The sequence below is a fragment of the Lactuca saligna genome, chromosome 4, assembly GCF_052625555.1.
Source record: "Lactuca saligna cultivar CGN05327 chromosome 4, ASM5262555v1, whole genome shotgun sequence".
Classification (NCBI taxonomy): domain Eukaryota; kingdom Viridiplantae; phylum Streptophyta; class Magnoliopsida; order Asterales; family Asteraceae; genus Lactuca; species Lactuca saligna.
The window spans coordinates 84,313,126-84,331,578 of NC_136420.1; positions in this window are offsets into that span (position 1 = coordinate 84,313,126).

Sequence of the window (18,453 nt, forward strand, 5' to 3'; positions counted from 1 at the left end):
AATCTTTTTGAATATTTTTATAGGTTAAATTCTTTGATTTTTCATTATATTTATACTTTTGTACTTAAAACTACAATATAAATGAATTTTATAGTAAAATAATACTTGAAAATTTACCTTAAAAACATCAATTTCTTTTTTCAAATGCATTTGCAAAAAAGTTAATTATTTTCTATCTTAAAGACGACACAGTTTGATGATTTTTCAGTCTACTATTAGGCTTAAGGGTGTTCTACTTATTTGTCGGCGGTAAACTGAGGTGGTTTGCTTTACCGTCGGTAAACACCCCCCACCCCGCTCCACCCAACATGTTTTTTTAGCCGATGGTAAATTCCGTAGGTAACATTCCACCGATGACAAATTATTATATCTAACTGTTGATTGACGAATTAAAATTTTAATATATATATATATATATATATATATATATATATATATATATATATATATATATATATATATTTCATAAGTAAAAATATCACAGCACCTCACTCATAAGTAAATCGTGGCAAAAATGATAAAATCCTTTATCACGCTTTTACCTTAACAAAACAATTATGACACCCTTTAACCTTAGTTTTGAATATGTCATTTGTGAAATCCATAACCATTTTGAATATTTTTCACTGCTTTTTGAACAATATTAAAAACAGAGTTAGGCCTTTTTTTTTTTTTTTTTTTTTTTCTCTAAAAATAAAACATTCATTTTCCATTTTTTATAGATAACCTTAAACAAAATTTCATTAATTTATATTTGTTTTTCTCGGTAAGGATTTCAAGAAGAAATTCTTCACGTCATAAGATAAAACATTTTTATCAACTTTAAAGAGAACTTACAAGAGTCTAAACTTCCAACCTTTAACCTCGTATAAATATAAAATTCATGTTTCTTCCCGGCGCTAGAAACATTTTTGTGTGTTAAAGGCTACAAGCGATGATTGCAGGGAGTTGGCATGCATTTACGTTGGTACTGTTAGTTCTGGTGATGATGGGGTCAATGTGTTTGTGTCGGCATACCATACACTCCAATTAATTAATGCAACAAAATCCTCCACGAAGCCAAATCTCATTGCTTACTCTTTCATCTAATTAATCACAACTCACAAAAGCATAATTTTTAGAGCTGCCAAAAAATGTCCACTCCGTCAACCTAACGGGAACCTTATCCAAAAGGACCTTATTGAACAAAAAAGAAGGCAAGCTGTAACAACCGAAAAAAAATGTAGTCATATTGATAATAAAAATAATAAATATATGTTACATGCAAATAGCTAGTGTAAGATGAAAAAGAAAACGAGAAAGAATAATTGATTAATTTGACAATATAAATATATGTATATGTTATTTTTGTATGTTATAATTAACATAGCTCCATATATGTGTAAGTTATATGTAATTCAAAAAGTAAGTTAAAAGATAAGAATTGAAAAACAAAATAAAAGAGAAGGGGAATCATGTTTGGTCAAAAACAAAGTTAAAGATAAGAATTGAAAAACAAAATAAAAGAGAAGGTGAATCATGTTTGGTCCTAATTACCGGTTAACCGGGAAAAAAGGGTAAAAGTGTCAAAAATTGCCTGTAATTTGGACTTTACCGTCAAAAAAATAAAGTTTATGACTTTCTTGTCAAATCGATGAAAATATCGGGATTTTACTGTATATATCCCTAACAAAAAAATATAGACAAAACTGCACAAATGGTCCCTGTGGTATGTCGAAAATTGCCACTTTGGTCCAAAAAGGTTTGGACTAGCACCACAGGTCCAAAGTTTTCATTTTGTTGCGAGTTTGGTCCAATCTGTTTTGAATTTTTATAAAATGACGATTTTGCCCTTTGTATTTTCATTATTTATTTATTTTTTAAATTACAAAAACTAAAAAAGGAAAAAAAATCTATTTGTATTGTCACCCCCACCCCATATTTTTCTCTCTCCCATTCACAAAAAGGAAACACCACCAGATTCCGTGGCTACCGAAGCACCGTCGTCCGACCACTAAAACCACCGTCGACGTTGGAACGCTTGATGAGACATCCCCAAAATCACGGCCAGAAAAGACCGGTTTTGTTTATACTTTATTTCAAAATCAGAGTTATCTTTTAATAAAAGGGTTGCGGAATTTGTCCCAAAACAATAATATGATAAAGATTTATCAAAAGCATTTCCATAGAAATGTATTTCATTAAAAGACTCGGGATGTCATGTTCGTACAGATCAAAAGTATAAACAGTACAATATAAGCCGTACTACATTATTTCATATCTACAGGCCTATATCCGTAATCTCTTGTCCAAAACATCACACCTATGCTCATGCGCCACTACCTGTAATACATAAAACTGAGTGAGTTAGGCTTGGGAGACTGGTGAGCACATAGGGTTTTCAACCCACAATAAATAAGTTTATTAATTTCATCAATCAACAATAACCCGATTACCTGTTCCCGTTATCCTCACTTTACGTCCCTAAACACCTATCATAAGGGACCTAGCCTAAGGGTCATCATCGGGACGGACACTACTGCTAAGGGGATTCCTCAGCAATAAATGTCCTAATAGGTAACCATGTGGGGGATGGAGTACATCTGGTGAGCACACAGTTCAAATAAACACCTACTGAGACATCCCCAAAATCACGGCCTCGTCGGAGAAGAAGAGAAACGAGCAGTTTGATGGTTCCGACGTCTGAAACTAGAGTTTTATCGTGCCACAGACGTCATCGTCATCGCCGATGACGAACGTATCGAAGGCGTCGTCAGATGAGAAGATAAAAGAAAAAGGCGATGATGGTTCTGACGAAAAGAAAATAGAAAGAGGGAGAGATTGAGTTCGATTTCGGACAGATCTACATCGTCCTTAGGAGGGTTTCTTGTTCGCCGGAAAAACGATTTCTCAGAATTTGCAATTGATTTCTCGATTTTTTGCAAACCCGACTCAGTTCATCTATCTTCTCAGTTCGTCCTTCACCCTTCGCCCTTTTCTCAGATCTATGGCACCAGAAGCCCTAGTCTCAAATATTGAAACCCACTTCGTCTGAAGCCTCCATCGGCGATGGTGGTGGTTGGTGGTGAAGGATATGAGCAAAATTTTTTGTGAAACAAGAGAGAGAGAGAGAGAGAGAGAGAGAGAGAGAGAGAGAGAGAGAGAGAGAGAGAGAGAGAGTTTGCATTTTATTTTCTTTTTTCCATTATAAAAAAAATATATAAATAGAATAAAAAAAGGATAATTTTCTTTTTTATTTTTCTTTTAATCATAAAAATATTTAAATAATAAAAAACTGATAAAGGAAAAAGCAAGGGCAAATTCATCATTATGAAAAAGAAGTTTGGACCTCTAGTGCTAGTCCAACATTTTTGGACCAAAGTGATAATTTCAGTAAACCACATGGACCATTTGTGCAGTATAGTAAAAAATATAAAGCTTTTATAATAATTTGTTTAATTGAAAAATCACAATCCCATTATCTTTCACGAATCAAGTTACCTCTCTCTCTCTCTTTTCGGTTTAAATCTAGAAATCTATTATCCAAAATGGAGTTTTTGATAAAAATAGTGTTTTTATAAATATAATTATAAAAATATTTATCAAATCGGTGTAGTTTCAAATTTTAACTTTTTTTTTTGTTTGTTTTTGAGTTTTTGCTTTTAATGTTTATCAAAAAAAAAAAAAAAAATACAAACGCAATTATAACCAACAATTTTTTTGAATATGTCTTCGTATTAAATTTATCAATCCTAAAAAAATATAAACACATGATTGATCAAATAGTTTTCATAAAGAATCTTGAATGTAGAAAATCATCTTTTGTTTCAAACTACTTCGCATAAGACTTTTTTCGCTCTATATTTCTGCAATTACTTGTTTGGAATATATCTAAAAACAATAACAGATTAAAATATCGACAATATTAAAACCTTTCTCCTAAAGAAATTTTTAAGAATGAAAAATTGAACTCGTTACCATTGCAAGGTTTTAATCAGGAAACCTCTTACTCAAACTTTGGTGATTTTGAGCAGTTTCTTTTTTGAATCGGGGTTGATTCCAAATCAGTTTCGTGTTCATCTTTCAAACTATTATTCAAGGTTTTTCCAGAATCTTGATTTCATCCATACATGCGTTCTTGCCAAAAATTCGAACAATGAATGATGATGATCTTCTGTTGTATCTAAACACCACAAATTGGCCAAGCCCTAGACTCTTTTCCTTCACAAATCTCCAACCATTATTCAAAAGAAGACTAGAAAGATATGTAAGAACGATCTTCTTCCGTATCTTTTGATCAAAATGCTTAATAAAACCCGGTGGTATTCACCGCCACTCGAGTGGAGTCGTCGGCTGAGTTGCCGCCGGAGATGGTAGACTACGGTGTGGCAGACGTCACTTTTTTATTCAAGGGCGTTTGTTCGTTTAGTAAATAGAGTTACGACACACTCTTTAATTTATGCTAAATTTAATAGCAAAAGCTCAAAAACAAACAAAAAAGTAAATAAATTTTGAAAGTATACTAATCTAATAAATATTTTTAAAACTATATGTATCTGATAAATATTTTTTTCAAAATTACAATTTTGGTTCACTTAAATTTACGGGTTTGATAGTAACTTTAAACACTTCAAAAGAATTACTTTTATCATATAAAAAAGCTTAGCGGTGCAACTTGTTGCCCGTTTTTTTGGATTATATATCTAAGTACATAACTATAATTAGTATAAGCTTGAATTGATAATAGCATAGTCCTTTTGGGTTGCCCTCAAATCTAACAATTGAATATGATAACTTTTAGAGAGAGAGAGAGAGAGGGGGAGAGAGAGAGAGATTTATTAATTTACTATATGGTTAATAAATTAATTGAAAGTCAAAATAAATAGTTTTTTTAATATATTATGAGAATAATATATTAACTGAAAATAGTATTATTTAATTAATAATTAATCAGAAATTAATTAGAATTAATTTTGGAATTAACTGAATTAATTAAAAGTAGAAAGACTAAAGTTGACAATGTTCAACAGTTGAACATTGAGGAATTCTAGAACCTTCCTTATTAGGGGATGAAATCTAGAAGCCTTCTAGGGTTTCCTTGGACTTTAAGAGTGCCATGGATGCCTTAGGGGGAAGAAAAAGGATTAAGATTATCTTGGAGATACCTGTCTTATCTAATACCTTCCTAAACCCTATATAAACCCCTAAGGGTTTATATTTCATTCATGCTCTTTTTAGAGTCATTAGGTCAAAATTTCCACTTCTTCTCTCTCTCTCTCTCTCTCTCTCCCTCCCTCCCTCCCTTTCTCTCTTCAAGCTCCTTGGTTCCTAGGGTTTGGGTGTGAACCATTAGAGGCATGACACTTGTAGCGCTTGCTTCGAAGAGTCTTTCAAGGAGGAATTCAAGATTGTTTGCAACAATAATCTTAAAGGTTAGTTTTCTTATCTTATGAATTAGTTTGTTCATCGAATTTTTTTTTTCAAGATTAGCTACTTATAGTATGTTTCTATATGTGAAAGACATAGATCCAATTAGGTTGTGTGTGTTGGATTAATGTCTAAGTCCATAACTATATTTGGTATGTACTTGACCCGACCTGACATGGTCCATTTGGGTTGCACTTCACCAACACAATTTATATGGATAGTCTTTTGAGAATAGTATATTTATGATTAATATTAATATATTATAAGTTTTAATATATTAATATGGAATCATATTATTTAATTAGTATTGATCAAGAATTAATTTAGAATTAATTAAGTGATTAAAATGAACTAATTAAATATGGTCTCTTATATATATGGAATGGGCCAAGTTCATTTAGGTTGAGCTAAGCTTTCATGGATAGTCCATGGAGTGTTCAACCCATGAATCATATGAAATGAAAGGTCATGGGTTTAACCCTAGTCTCCATACTATATAAAGATGTCATTGGTTGGTGAAATTGGCACTAGTGTGGTACACTAAGAAGGGCTAGCCGATTTTACTAGAGAGAACCAAGTATCCATATTCTTTAAAGTCTTCCAAGGTGTTTTGGTGATTTGTGAATCCACTTGAGGCTTCCACACTATTGGGGTTAAGCTCTTAAAGCTTGAAGACATCAAGCTACATTAAAAGGTATGTCATCTAACTAGTACTTTGTAGTATAAGAACTTCATAATATGCTAGTTAGGATTAAAGCCTTGGAAAGTTCTTATTTGCATGAATAGTAGAGAGAACATAGATCCAAGGTTTATAGGGTTGCATGTACACCATAGGAGTGTTATAATGCTCAAAACCCAACAGTGGTATTAGAGCCTAGGCTTGTTTTCTTGTTATACTTGCAAAACTGCTTAAAAAAACGAAGTTGTTTGCTGTCTGATCATCAGACTCGGCGAGTCCATCGGGAGACTTGGCGAGTCCATGCATAAAAAGTGATCAAATCGATCCAACACGCCGAGTTGGTTCATGCACTCGACGAGTTGGACCCCCAGACAGCATAAATTCGACTTTTTTGGCTGGAATTGGACTAAGAACATTACCCTAAGATGTTTTTGGACTTATAAACTTATTTTTGATGTGGTAATGTTCATGCTAATCCAATTTCAAAGATAATTGTCAATAGATTCATGTTTTGTATTAGTTTAAGGTTTAGACTAATTACATGAAAAAGTTTGATTTGAATTATCTTGTTCTTATGAGTTGCTTAGATTAATAGAAAAGTTGAGTGAAATAGTTGTTTTCAATCCAAATTAATCTAAGACTTGATTCTAAAATGTGTTTTTGTAACTTGTCCTCAAGTTATATGAAAAGTCACATATAAGTTTCATAAAACTCATAAAAGTTGGCAATGGTTACAAAAAATGAAGAGTCTTGTCATCATTAATTGTATTTATGACTTTATAACTTGTCCTCAAGTTATGGAGGTTCAAGAGTCACTTCATTAAATAATAAAGTGTGTAACCTTAATAATTCCATAAGTTATAAAATAAAGAAAAGTTACATTCTTTTATTAAGTTTAAAGTCTTCCATAACTTGTCTTCATGTTATGGAACTTGAAGAGTTTTGGATTAAAACTACTTTAAACACATAAGTTATGGAATTAATTAGTTTTGAATAATTTCAAAACTTGCCCTCAAGTTTTGGAATTTGAAAAAGTGTTCTCTTATGAATACTTTAATTCCAAGTTAGCCCTTAGAATTTTAAAAGTTAAAATTCAACCCTTATACTTTATAATATTATAAGTTAATAATATTTATATATATGTATAAGAGTAAAGTCAGTCTTACCGCATGAAGCCGGTCTATAAGGGGGGTATAAGGTTACTGCCTATAAAATGGCAGTTTAATGGGTGTCCACTCTCACCCACCGCTTCCTTGACCGGTGGAGGGTCGTTAGCCGAACGGGTTTGACAGGACTATAATTCTCCCTTCATTAAAAGTATTAATGATAAATACTAAGTAACTAAACTCTTAATAATGCCCAATCTTAGTTACTTAGGAAAATGTGAATAAGGTGCTAATCCATGAAATTACACTTTGCACTTTGTTTAAGTCCGTTAGTGGAGCGTGTGTGGTTAACCGGCACACTAACTTGTATTTAACAAGGTAGGGAAAGGGTAACTTAATGTTTATCATAGTATCGATGGAGCGTGTGTGGTCAACCGACACATCGATTGAGGGGTAAACACTTAAGGGTACCAAGTAATTTGCATGGTTACTTCACACCTTGTTTTGTGATCCTCGGCATCCCAGTCACAAAAACTGAAGGGCACACTCGAGATTGAAACATGCCATTGAACAGTTCAATGAATCTCAAAAGATCTAGGAGTTTCAAATCCAATTAAAACCTAATCATACATTTCGTTTATCTTGGTGGAAATTGGTGAATCGTTATTCACCTACCCATGGTTGTAGAACTCGCTACTCGGCACCTGTTCGGCCGACTACCGAGTAGCGAGTACTCGGGAGTACTCGCGAGTACTCGTGGAGTACTCGGATTCGGTAATTCATGTAGAAATATTTTTAAGGAAATTATATATGTCAAAATTATAAGTTAAAAACAATATTTTATTGAAATATATAACAAAATTAGATACATGTGAGTTCACAAAAACTGAGAAACACAAAATGGTCTTACTTCATGAATAATTATTGAAAATTTTAGATATATATATGTAGTAATAGTCACAAGTGTGTGTGTTAAATAACAAATCATTAAGTATATTACACATATTAATCACTGAGTTGGACGAGTTTTACGACACTGCTCGCTTGAATAAGCGGTCGATCGGGGAGTACTCGGATTCTGTAACTCGACTCGGTAAGGGGCCGAGTAGCGAGTACTCGGGCGAGTAATCGGCAAACTCGGTGAGTTTTACAACACTGCACCTACCTTCAAATATTTTATAGCTTGGATTACGACATCCCTCTTCTAAGTTATAAAATAGTTTGTTGGGTCCTAACCTTAATATTTCATATTGGGTGTCATATTAAGGACTTAAGATCAACTATCTTGAATATCTCCCAAAAGATGTCTGGTCTAGACATCTATGATCTTCCCAAATATCTTGAAACAAGCTTTCCTAAATGAAGATGATGTCCTTTGGAAATCATACTTCTTTAACCTACTCCAATTATTCTCCCTAACCCACAAGTTCAAGGTCACTCAAGCCCTATTGGCAACGCAAGGTTTGGGCGTGATCATATCTTGGAGATGTAGTCACATGTTGACAAGCCGAGAGAGTTGGGTGTCAAAGTCTTGAGAAAGTTGGTGGTTCAACTACTTTCTCAGTCACATAGTGAGTTCTTTTGGAACACCTATGAAACAGACTATGACAAGACCCTTAATGATCTTATCTATTTGCTAAGATCAACTTCCTAAAACTTTAGTGGGAGCATGATAATTATGATAAAGATTGCAAGTTAGCAATATTAATTTTAGAAAAACAAAAGGTCTCAATTGGGAAAAGTTGTTTTGCTATAATTAAGGGAGAGGATATTATACTTCATCTCAAATCTAAAAGCTTAGATTGAGGTTTTATTCGTATTTAGTCAAGAATATATATGAATTTCATGTTGGAATGGCTCAACATAAGGAAATTCTATATATGGGTCCATTATTTGCGTTCTAAAATTTGATTATGATTACGGCATCCCTTTTCATAATCTAAATTATGAGAACTTGGCAAATAGCAATAGAAATATTATAGCAAAAGACTGGTTTAGTCTTTATGTGAGACATCATGAATCGTGTCCCATATACTTCAGATATAGGATCGATTACATGTGCTATATTCATCCTTTCAAAGAAATTTTCCAAATGCCCGGAGCATTAAGAAGGGAAAAGGTCTAGAATTGGATATGACTAAAGTGATTAAGCAATTGTTGAGGACAATCTGAGGTTTACCAAGGATTGGTTGCTCAAGGATAGTTGGAAGTATAGTGTTGACTTTGGAAGGACCATATTAACATAGTCTGAAAAGAGGCAACTCTTGTTCGGAAGTGATAGACAAAATGGAATATGGAAATGGTTTAAAGTTAGAAAGTATTAAATCTGTAAGATTAGGAAACTTAATGCAAGAAGGATGTTTCCAAGGAGTTGATCTCCATTGGAATACGATGTAATGATTGTTGCCAAGTCTGGTTGAATTAGTGCATAATCATTACAAGAGGATCAATGCATATAAGTTTAGAATTTAACAGATTTCAGTAAATGGCAGGAATTTAGAATTTTTGCATTTGCAGTAAGGGTTTGGGACCGTGAAAAGATGATCATTGGAGTTATGCTCAATTGATCTATTTCACAAAGTAAAGATCATAGACAAACATAGTATGCATACTTGGTGTATGGCATGACTAGTGTTTAGAAAACATAGTATACATGCTTGGAGCATGGGACAACTATTGTTTTAAAGTCAAGAATAAAGTTGATAGCTGAAATAGTATATAATGAATAATGTGTAATCATATGGTGATAAATAAAAGGTGTTTTATATATGTTCATAGGTTTTGATACCATATTGGATTCAATTATTATTGTGTTTCATTTTGCATGTTTTGACTTCTAGAATAAACTAGGTTATTCTTCTGGAATGACTAAGTTATTCAAACCATCCACATTCGATCATATGATGGAAGTAGATATGAATCAAGACTGTCATGGGTTGGCTTGTAGAGGTCTAAGATGTTGGACAAAGGGCTACAACACTCATGAGTGCTCATAAGTTCTGAGTATTGGATTCAACCCGCGCTCATTGGAATCACTTCATGGATTTTATCACGAGTGATCATGAGATGATAATATCTTATATTCTTCAAACCTAGAGATATGAGTTGTTACTATGAGTTGGTTGTACATTGATTGCACGAAAATGCATTCGGTAACTTGGTGTTATAAAACGTGCCTGTGTGTATGATTCAACAAGTAGCAGAGCAAGCCATATGAGTCGAAGTTTATCCATTCCTTTTACCTTCGGGATAAAAGCGATATCTGTGGGCCCCTCGATGATTTAATGATGACACATGTGAGTGCTTGGCCAAGCCAGGACTGATTTGATTTGTTCAATCAGTCAGTCGTCATGAATCGGAAATCGGGAAACAACAAATGGACAGAGAGAATGATTATAATCCATGTCTCAGTCCATATGATATCTAGAATGGAGGAATATATGATACCTTATCTAATGGACAAGTTCGTTGACAAGATCAGAGTTCGACAGCGACTTTAAGAGCTATGATTGCTAGTTAGGTTTTGAAGTCATACTTAATAATAGTTTTAGACTTATCCAAGTGGGAGACTGTTGGATTAATGTCTAAGTCCATAAATATATTTGGTATGTACTTGACCCGACCTGGCATGGTCCATTTAGGTTGCACTTCACCAACACAATTTATATGGATAGTCTTTTGAGAATAGTATATTTATGATTAATATTTATATATTATAAGTTCTAATATATTAATATGGAATCATATTATTTAATTAGTATTGATCAAGAATTAATTTAGAATTAATTTAGAATTAACTAAGTGATCAAAATGAACTAATTAAATATGGACTCTTATATATGGAATGGGCCAAGTTCATTTAGGTTCGGCTAAGCTTTCATGGATAGTCCATGGAGTGTTCAACCCATGGATCATATGAAATGAAAGGTCATGGGTTTAACCCTAGTCTCCATACTATATAAAGATGTCATTGGTTGGTGAAATTGGCACTAGTGTGGTACACTAAGAAGGGCTAGCCGATTTCACAAGAGAGAACCAAGTATCCATATTCTCTAAAGTCTTCCAAGGTGTTTTGGTGATTTGTGATTCCACTTGAGGCTTCCACACTATTGGGGCTAAGCTCTTAAAGCTTGAAGACATCAAGCTACATTAAAAGGTATCTCATCTAACTAGTACTTTGTAGTGTAAGAACTTCATAATATGCTAGTTAGGATTAAAACCTTGGAAAGTTCTTATTTGCATGTATAATAGAGAAAACATAGATCCAAGGTTTATAGGGTTGCATGTACACCATAGGAGTGTTAGAATGCTCAAAACCCAACAATGTGTGCCCTAATCAATTGAATTGTTTAATTATTTACCGCTTAAGGCATTGTAGTTGTAACGCTAATAAGTCATCACGTTTGCCATCTCACTCGTTGTACGATGATAATTAATTTAATAAAAACTTATCTGTTTTTTTACAAAATGTGTATTTTGTACTAATAAGGGAACAAATGCATTAGCAACACTATAATTTATAATTTGAATTCATCCGAACATATGTTACATAATTACATAATTATAAAATAAGAATAAGTGGTATGTGAGGATTTTTACGAGCAGAATCCTATGTGGTGGTGGGGGGGGGGGGGGGTTCCATTCTACTAGTAGCATCTCCAAATTTACGGTCATTTTACAACTTTTTATTTATGCTTATTTTAAAACATAATATTTCTTTTGTTGCAGAATTGGTCCCAAAAATATTATTTCATTGTGAGATAATATTAATATTAAACATTTCCAAAGAAACGTTCGATATTGATATCTTTTAAAAACTTGGGATGTCATAACTGATACTAAACATAAGCATAAATGTATGCCTTACATCATCTTTTATTATATAGTTTATATCACCTCAAATCTCTCATCAATTCCAAAAATCAATATCTTTGTATTGCTTTCTATGAAACAAAGAAACTGAGTGGGTCAGGTCGGAAAACCTGGTGAGTACATAGGGATTTCAATCCCATAATATTATATATATATATATATATATATATATATATATATATATATATATATATATATATATATCAATAATATTGTAAAACCAGTTATTACCAACAATTTAGATGTTCATCCGATTTGGATATCTACATACCCTCACACCTAATCCTACCTGCTCCCAATCGATCCTCACAGATCCAAGTCTACGATTATTAGGAGGGATTATCCTGCCTGATGAACCGTTTAGAAATATGTAGACATACCATTATAGTTTTCTTATAAGGACCTACCATTTTTGGTTATCCAAGAATATATACAGACATACCATTATAGTTGTTTGATTAGGGCCTACCATTTATGGTTGTCCAAGAATATACAAACATACCATTACAGTTGTCTAATCAGGACCTACCATTTTTGGTTATCCAAGAATATGTAGACATACCATTATAGATGTCTGATAAGGACCTACCATTTATGGTTATCAAAGAATATGCAGATATTGTTGGATTAGGTGTCTAAGCCCATAACAATAATTGGTATGTACTTGATCTGATTGTAACATGGTCCTTTTGGGTTACCTTCAGCATAGCAATTTGATAGGATGAATTATGGAGAAAGAGGTTAATTGTGATTTATTAATATATTATAAGAATAATATATTAATTGGGCTTGTGGCCCCTTGTGGAAGGGGTGGACAATTTCTATGTATAGCCCACATAGATTTTGTCCATATGAGGGCCTTATGGAAGGTTCCATAAGTTGCTTAATGCCTAAGCAAGGTAATTAGGATTTCCAAGTAGATAATCCTAAGAAGCTCAACTATAAAAGGAACCCTGAGGCATTAGAAATTGTCACACCCCCAAACCAGAACGGCGGAAACGTTCGGGGGCGGAGGACGTCATATTCAGTATCATAACAGTTCATAGAAAGGAAAGTACACACCACCATATATATTAAAGTTTCCAAGATGTTTACATAGTTTTATTTATTACATGTTCTAAAGATAAATACATAAACATCATTCAAAAGAAGTAATTAACGCCAGCGCGTTAATCCCAAAAGTTGATTCCCAAACCTGCTTAGCGGTTCCCTGAGAATACAAGTTATTTCAAAGAAAAAGTGTCAACAATTAAGTTGGTGAGTTCATATGTAGTTTAGAAAAATTGGATGCCATTCCAAAATGGGTGTATATTTTCCAGAAAACGCAGCATTTCAAATGTAAAGTGTTGTGATTTGTTGTGTTGAAAGTGAATGTATTAGATCCAGAAAATCCCATATTTTCCCTAATGGTTGAAATACAAGTTGTTGTGTTTTCCATGAAAAACCCTTATTTTCTTATAAAAGCATGAAATGCATATAAATGTTCGTGTTATAAGTTGTAAATAATTGCACCAGGAAAATCCCTTATTTTCCTATTAGTTGTTTGGTTTGTATGCAGGAGAAAACCTTATTTTCCTAACATAAATGGCAGTCTCTAAGACCGAAAATCGCAAGAAACCGACGTTCTCAAAAGTTGTGTCATAGTTTTATATAATAAAACTATACGAAGATCGCATTTGTTAGATGAAGAATAGTTTTAATAGCTACTCGTTCATAAAAGCATAATACCATAATAATTGTGATGGGTTTTGGTCATAAGACATCCTATGTGCTCATACAAACCCTAATACTTGGATCTAGGTTTCTCTATTGTACATGCTTTGAATCCAAGACTATAAACCCTAATTCTAACATATGGAAATCGACATTAACATATAATTAGGTTTAAGAACATACCTTGATTGTTATATAGCAATAACAATCACAACTCCACCTTGGATTGACTTTGGAATGCTTAGAGTCACAAGTGTCACTACTCTAATGGCTTACAAACACCAAGAGCAAATGGAGAAGGTATAAAGAGAGAGGAGAGAGGTTAGAATTCGTATCTAGGACCTCTTGGGAAGGGATACCCGAATTCATAAGCCTTGGGGTCTTTATATAGGTGTTCAGATAGGGTTTCAGTCATTATCCTTATTTAGATGCTTATCCACAAAGCAACCCATAAGATAATCCTTGAATCCTTATCATAGTCGAATTCTAAGGCCTTATCACCTTAAATTCGTTAACCCTATATTTAAGATAATCCTTACCTTATTTTGTAACTATCACATAATTATAAATAAGCCCCTCTAGTTTAATTAGTTACACTTGATCACATAATTAATTCCTAATTAATTATTGACCAATATTAATTAAACAAATATGATTTCTCCTTTAATATATTATTCTTATAACATATTAATAAATCATAATAACCTCTCTCTCTTTATTTATTTCTCCAATCAAGTTGCTTTGGTGAAGGCAACCTAAAAGGACCATGCACCATCGGGTCAAGTACATACCAAAATAGTTATGGACTTAGACACTAATACAACAGTCTCCCACTTGGATAAGTCTAACAACTATTCTGCGTATGACTTCAGATCCTGATCTGCAAATGTAGCTTTCCAAAGCCGCTGTCAACTCTGATCATATCAGATACGCGTGTCCTTAGATAAGGGATCATATATTCCTCCATTCTAGATATCGTATGAGATATGATTTCAAATCATTCTCTTTGTACTATATCTCGATTTCTGATTTATGACGACAGACTAATTGAACAAATCAAATTAGCCCTAGCCCGGCCGAGCATTTACGTTTGTCATCACTAACCATCGAGGGGCCCAAAAGATATCGCTTTTATTCTTTGAATAAAAGGAACGGATAAACTTTGATACAATGCTTGCTTGCACTCACTCACCGAATCACACACAACAATATGTTTTATAACACCAAGTTACTAGTGCGTTTACATATTATCAATGTGCAACCGATTCGCAAGATACAACTCACACATCTCGGTTTCAAGAATATAAGATGTTATCGTCTCACTAATTACTCGTGATACAATTCATGGAGTGATCCAAGTGAGCATGGGTTTAATCCAATGCTCAAATCATATTCATAAGCACTCATGAACGTTGCAACAAACATTTGCTTATGTCTGATTCTCTTTAGACAATCTACACACCAATTCATGACAGTCTTCATTCATATCTACTTCCAACATATGAATGACTGTGGCCCGTTCGAATAATTCGATTATTCTTAATAAACTCAATTATTCTGGAAGTCAAAACAGGCAAATGTGAAACACAAGAATAATGCTAATCCCATATGACCTCAAACCTTTGAGTATAAATAAAACGCCTTTTATTTATCACCATATTGATTACTCATTATTTGTCGTTTCGGGTAATCAACTTCTTACTTGAATTCCAACACTTGTCCCATGCTCCTAGCATGCACACAATGTTTACCTATGGTTCTTACTTTTGTGAAATAGACAAATTGAACACATTTCCAATCATTCTCATTTTACAACTCCAAATCCTTTTTCATAAGTGTAAGAATATCAAATTCTTGCTACTTATAGAATACACTAGATTCTAACACTTTATGCAACGATCCTTTTGTAATGTCACGGCACCAAAGTCACAAAGACTATTTCCAATGATATTACAAAGTCCTCTATCAGAGATTGTTACAAGACAATTCCTTAGATATGATGTCTCTCTCTCAAAGTACATTCCTTCGAACATCCTTTTGCATAAAAGTTTCTAATCTAGACATAGATTTTCAATATTTACTTCCTAATATGAACACGCTTCCATATTTTCCTCATGACAACTCATTCTTAATAGAATCTTTTCTATTTGTAATGATGTCGATATGGTCCATCCAATATGGAAACATTTCCATATTTTCCAATACTATACTTCCAACTACTCACAAGCGACCAATCCTCATCGAACTTTGGACTGTCCTTTGATAGTTGTTTAATTATTTTAGTCAAAACCAATTCTAGTCCCTTTTCCCTCTAAATGCGCTAGACATTTGGAAAATTTAAGAATGGTCAAACATTAAAGCATTTGCAATCGATCCTATACCCGAAGCGTATGGGACACGATGCACAATGTTTTATTTGCTATGTTTTCAAAATTCAAATTGTGAAGAGGAATGCCGTAATCATAATCAAAATTTTAAGAACACACTATGTACCTTTGACTAAATCTATTAACGTTTCACAACCTAATCCTTTAGATTTTAAATGAAGCATAATATTCTCTCCCTTAATTATAGCAAAACAACTTTACAACCCTTACAACTTTGCAAGGTATAACTCTTGTTTTTCTATAATTAATATTGCCAACTTGCAATACTTTCCATAATAATCATACAATCATAACTTTTATGCTCCCACTATCATGATGATTACTATAAAACATAACACTTATGCTCCCACTAGCTTCGACATGTATTCATAAACATCTTAACTTTCAGAAAGAGAATACCTATTGAATTTCTTAAGTCTGTGTTTCTAATACTTAGTGCTTTGATAATCTTTTATCAAGGCTTCTTGAACTTATACACCTTTGCCTTAGATAGTTCATATGTGTGTCTTAACAATTAAGACTAATTGCCAAACCTCACAATTCAAATTATGGAAAGGGATACCGTAACCATGATCAAATTCGAGAATGCAATTTTACAATCACTATCTTCTTAAAATCTTTCTTAGTGAAAGCATTTCCTCACAATCATTTTCATGAAGGAGTAAATCTTATGACACTTAGATTTAAACGGTGTATGTGTTCCTATCCATGTGAATTTGTTAAAACCAAGGTTTACGACAAATTCAAATTCATATGGACCAAACTTTCTTAATCTTGATTTCTTGCCTTATGGTAGCACAGCTATCCACCATATCTTCCAAGTAGTTAAGCAGCTCACCCTTTCCTATCCATGTACCTTTCATTGATTAAGGTGCTTTGCCTTTTATGCATTCAAAATGAGAACTCATAGGACTCATATGCACAATTAACTCAATTGGAATGGCATAGAAAACAAAATAGTGTCAACACGATAGGTTGTAAACCTCAACTCGTGTGCTAGTGATGATCGATAAGGTTTATTTGATTTATTCTTGAAACCTTTCAAGACCATTAAGACTCCCACTGACTTCTTGACATATAAGATTCTCTTGTTAATAAACATTTGTTGAAAACCAAATATTCAAGAGCTAGTGTAGCTTTTATCAAAACATTTCATAAATTGGTCCTAGTTGGCCTTTGTCTTATCCAAGACATCACAACTTTCCACATTTGATGAATGTTATAAACCTTTTAATAATTGTCACTCATTGTCACAATCTTAACTCTAAGACTTGTTTTGGAACGAAGTATGATTGACTTCTTGATTTAACAATTTCTTCAATCCTTGATTCCTCTTCTTAAACATACAATTGTACTAAGACTCACTTAGAGGATCAATTGAGATATGGTTCTTAATCATTAAAATCTATCATAAAGCATAAAAGCTACTCTCCCTTCTTCTTAGAATGGAGAAACTTTTATTTATTTGTCTACTTGATTCTTCTTATTCGTTATACTATTGATCTAAACCCTTTAATCAATTCAGAATTACACTTAATCTTGTAAGTATAATCATATTTACTAATCCTTTAATAAATCATGACGAATATCTTTGTTACTCTTATGGTGAACTTGATCAGCACACAACTTTGTGTACTCGATCTCCTAGTCCTTCACTTGACACTTTGTCAACGAATTTGTCTAATTTCCAAATATGAAATTTCTCATTCATCATGCAACCAAGTTGCTTGATTCCAAATTTCAGTCCAATTGAAACTTTGAGCGATGAGAAACTCTCTCTATTTGGTAAATTCTCGACATTCCCATTAATAACATAACTAAGAATCATATCCATTCGTTGTAGAAATATGCAAACATCAATTTTCATAGCGATTTCATTGCAAGGAAGTAAACAAATAAATATGTCAAAATTTATTTTATTTATAAAAGCAGCGGAAAAACATTTGTCCTTACAATGCAAAATCTATTGAAAACTATGTAAAAGGAAAATTTCTAACAACTCCATCATAACTATCTAAGCTCAAAATCCAATCTTCAAGTCCATGCAATCGAGATCCATCTCTTGTGATTAGATTCATCTTGCTCTCTTATCAAGCTTCCTTTCTTTTCACCGATCTTGCAAAACATTCAAATGCAATCTTATCACATCATGTATTAAGGATCAATGAATAGGAACTTAACGGAGGTAGATAGTGGATTTTACCTGAAGTGTAGTCATACTTTTGACTCTCACATCTCTTAGATCTCTTAGGTAAATAGGGCAACTTCGTCTCCAATGCCCCTTTCCTTG